The sequence below is a fragment of the Dromiciops gliroides genome, chromosome 1, assembly GCF_019393635.1.
Source record: "Dromiciops gliroides isolate mDroGli1 chromosome 1, mDroGli1.pri, whole genome shotgun sequence".
In the NCBI taxonomy this organism is placed as follows: Eukaryota; Metazoa; Chordata; class Mammalia; order Microbiotheria; family Microbiotheriidae; genus Dromiciops; species Dromiciops gliroides.
Genome location: NC_057861.1, coordinates 522,595,328 through 522,599,890, shown reverse-complemented (window position 1 = coordinate 522,599,890; position 4,563 = coordinate 522,595,328). Strand labels below are relative to the sequence as shown.

The 4,563-nt window shown below is 37.8% G+C and overlaps 1 pseudogene; it reads right to left on the bottom strand.

Annotated features, from left to right (window-relative positions):
• Positions 1–1,794: 1,794 nt before the first annotated feature.
• On the bottom strand, positions 1,795–4,272 carry LOC122751171 (annotated as a pseudogene).
• Positions 4,273–4,563: the final 291 nt, after the last annotated feature.

The window sequence follows — 4,563 nt, the reverse complement described above, 5'->3', positions numbered from 1 at the left end:
AGGGTTATTGGAATATTATATGAAGTTTCATCATTTAAAATAGGGAAAACCAAAGTTGGACAAAAGCTTAATGTTGGACCCAAATGGTCTACATGAGAAATGTCATATGTACATTCCTCAAACACTCATGAATGCTACCCAAATAATAATAAAATCTATTTGTGAACTATTTTACAAAATAAATAAAAATACAATAGCATATCGATAATGTTAATGTGTGGTTTTCTAAGTCAATATTTGGCCTATGTGGAAGCTTATATATGGTTCAGTTATCCCATATCTACATGAATTTAAAACCACCTCCTTGCTGGACACACACACACACACACACACACACACACACACACACACACACACACAGGCATGAATAGAGCCAGTTAGGCTGAGACCCTGGAAAGAAATCAATTTAGAAAGGACAAGTTCACCCACTGAATCTTGGGCTATTGTCCATCATCTTGATCTTTGCCTTGCCACTGGACTTTGATGACTCTGTAGGAGAGAGCGAGGCTCATAACTTTGCACAGTTCTGCCTCACTTATGTGAAGTTTGTGTGCAAGTCAAGACATCACCCTTGTAAGATCTTTGTTATCCTTTGAGAACAACTACATGAATTTGACACCACTAGCCTACCTAATTCCAAGAACATTCATGGATAAAACTTAACAGGAGAACAACAAACATATAAAATGGAATAAATTCATCAACAAATCTATGAAAATCTATTTCCATCTACAGTAACAGAGGAATGCCATAGTTAGGTATAAAAGACAATCTCTGTTGTGCTATGCAAAAAGTAGAAATGGTGCTTAGGGAAAAAAAAGCTAGGAAAGGGGGTTGAACAAGATCTAACATACACTGAGGAAATCTGTGTGTGAGGTAACACAGTCTTGGCAGCATTCATGGATAATTTTATCAAGTTCGGGGAGGGTAAGTAAGATAACAAATGAATGGAAAAGAAGTCACAGGTATAAATGTTCTAAAAAGGTGACCAAGAGAACATCAATAACTACAGACTCATACCTGTAACTATTTTTTTCATCTTTATAGAGCCTTTGAAAATGATCTACATGTGTATCAAAGGCATCCTTGATGAAAATATGAAAAAGGAACAGGTAGTCCTCTCTGGCCACCTCTATATACATCATCTCCCCCATCAGGGTGTTAGTTTTCGTGAAGGAAACTGTTGTCTTCGCTTTTCTATTCATTTGAGCTTTAGCAAAATGCTTGGTGCTCAATAAGTATTTAATGAAAGCTTTTTTGTTCATTCATTCATCCAGTTAGAGAAGGTGCACTGTTAACTATTGGGAAATGGCCAGAAGAAATCGATCCCCTCTCCAGTCTCTGAAATAAGCCTCTCATACTTAGGACTCAAGTTCAAGCTCTGTCACTAATTGTTAATGTGACATTGGGCAAGCTGCTACATTTCTTTGGGCTTAAATTTCCTCTTCTGTCATTTGAGGGAATTGGTAACGTTTAGCTCGAACATTTGTGATTCAAGTCAAGGAACATCAGGATTTTCAGATATGATCTTATACCAGACAAGGGCTTACTCATCTAACAAAGCAAAGAGAAATCCAGAAGAAATGCATGAGGCGAACACCAATTAGAGCAGAAGCCAGAGATGGGTATGGGCAGAGAAAAGAAAAAAGAGGACAATCTGTACTAAACCAGAAACATCATCCGATATACAACACTGCCAACTGGAGGAGCACATTGATTTTTTTCCAAATGCTTTATTGGTTATATAAATTTTAGAAGTTTCTCTATGAAACTATTAGGGAAAAAAATACTTTTCTAACACTCCAACATAATCCTGCTGTGTCTTACAAAGATATCAACATATTTCTCTCCAATATATCAGTCATTCCTCCCATGATTGAAGGATCTTCATTAACTTCTAATCTCAAGATTTGGCCTTTCCTCGTGAAGTTTTTCAGGACTGTTTTTAATTCTGAAAGGAGGGCCTCATCAAAAGCAGATGTATTAGTTAACTGAACCCTGATGCACACTCATCATGGTAGAAAATGCCAAAATCATTCCTAGTGTGTCTTTTAAGGGTCATTTTTCAGGAAGCAAATTCAAGAAGTTGGTATGATAGGGGAAAAAACCTTTCTTTTGATATCACTTCATTTAAGGTTTTCATCTTAACGGTGCATGATATATGAGAATTCACAATTGAAGCAACCTTTGGGGTTCTTCCAAAAGTTTTCCTACTTTAATTGACCTATTTTCAACTAATTCCAGCTTGTTCTGCATAGGACCAGCAGAATAAAGAGCAGTGGCATAACCACCTTATAGACCATACACTTAAATTAGAAATATGATGAGTTTGTCTAATGGTCCGTCCAAGGCAATGATGAAGCAGTACATCAGCCAGACGAGCCTCCATCTTCTCCTATAGTTATCAAAGTCAAAACCTTAGTGAAGTGTTCATAACTAGATCCATTATTTTTTTGTGGGGGGTGGCAATGAGGGTTAAATGACTTGCCTGGGGTCACACAGTTAGTGTCAAGTGTCTATGGTTGGATTTGAACTCAGGTCCTCCTGAATCCAGGGCTGTGACACCTAGCTGCCCCAACTAGATCCATTATTGTTTGATAATAAGCCCCATGAAGGCAAGAAAATGTCACATCAACAACTTTATACTTATCCTCTAGTCCCTATTATAGTGTTCTGTACATATGTGAAAATTGGAGTGATGTCCCCTGCTGGAGAGATACTGTAGGAAAGCTCTGCCATGAAGAAAAGGTGTCTGAGGGCAAGCCATGTGGCTTGGAAGGTCAGTTCCTTGGCGTCAGGAAGGGATGTTTGATGTTTCTGGCTTATACAGGAGGCTTCTTGGAGGAGGAAGGAAGTGTTGGGTCCTTTTTGTTCCTGACCTCACCATGGCAGGTCGGATGATGGGGTCTTTTAAAAATAATTAGATTTTTACTTTTCTCTCTGATAATTAGTTCCTAATGCTCTTTAATAAATACTTAAAAGTCTAAACTCTTGCAAAAGCTTCTAATTTATTGGTGAACACTCATTAGATTTTTAGACAGTATAGTTAGATAGCAACTTTACACATAGTAGATGTTTAATAAAAGTTTGCTGAATGAATGAGTGAATAAATATTCAGTTGCCTATTCAGATTCATGACATGATGAGGGAGTATAAATTTGCTAAAAACCAAAATAAGAATTGATTGTTATTTCTTATATTTTGGGTGATGTGGTGATTTAATGTTTGCAGAAGATCACTTGGGTTTATGGCCCTTTAGGCTCATAGAATCATAGGCTCTAGAATGAAAAGGGGCCTTAGAGATCAAAGAGTCAAATTCATCTTACAGGCGAAGAAACATGGTGAAGGCACCAGACCAATTGTCAACCAATTGTCCTTTACTTTTTTTTTTTTTTTAATGGCAAAACATCTTTTTTACTCGTGTGACTCATAAACATGGATTCTGATCTGGGAGTCCTCTTTTAGTGTAGATAATGGTCCCTCTGTTAGAGACAACTCAAGAAAGCTTTTTATTTATTTATCTTTTTATTTATTCTTTATTTTATTAATAATGTTTTATTCTCAGTCCTCACTCTTCTCAATGTTTCTGAGGCATTTGATAATGTTGATCACCCTCTTCTCCTGGATATTTTCTCCTCTCCCCTTTCAGTTTTCATGACATTTCTCTCTTGGTTTTTGTCTTACCTATTTGACCCCTCAGTCTCCTTTGCTAGATAGTCTCCATTTCATACCCATGAACTGTGGGTGTATCCCCAAGATTCTGTCCTGGGACATCTTTTTTTTCCCCTACACTCTCCGTTCATGACCTTATCAACTCACATGGATTCAATTATCATCTCAATGAAAATGAAACCTAGATCTATATATATGGTCCTAGTCTCTCTTCTGGGCATCAGTTCAACATCAAAAGCTAACTATGGGGGCAGCTAGGTGGAGCAGTGGATAAAGCACTGACTCTAGATTCAGGAGGACCTGAGTTCAAATTTGGCCTCAGACACTTGATAGTTACTAGTTGTGTGACCCTGGGTAAGTCACTTAACCCTCATTTCTACACCCTCCCTCACCCAAAAAAAGACCAAACAAACAATCAAACAAAATAAAAACTAACTGTGTTGGCCATTTCAAATAGGATGTCCTGTAGGTCTCTCAAACTCAGCATGTCTAAAACAATTCTATTTGCCCTACCAAACAACCTGTCTTCCAAAATTTCTTACTTTTAAGGAAGATGCCATGTTTCCAGTCACCCAGATTCATAACCTTGGTGTCATCCATAACTCCTCACTCTTACTTATCCTGTCCCATGTCTAATACTTTGCCAGATCTTGTCATCTCTACCCTCACAACATTTCCCACATAAATCCCCCTCTCTCCACTCACAGAGCCATCACATAGCTCATGTCTTCATCACCTTTTGCCTATAGCAAAGAAATAGACTGCTAATTGTTCTCCCTATTCCAATCCATCCTCCACACAGCTGCCAAAGTAATTTTCCTAAATTACTGACCATAAGCTCTCATCCACATTCAATAAACTTAAGTCACTCCTTATCCTCCAGATCACAGA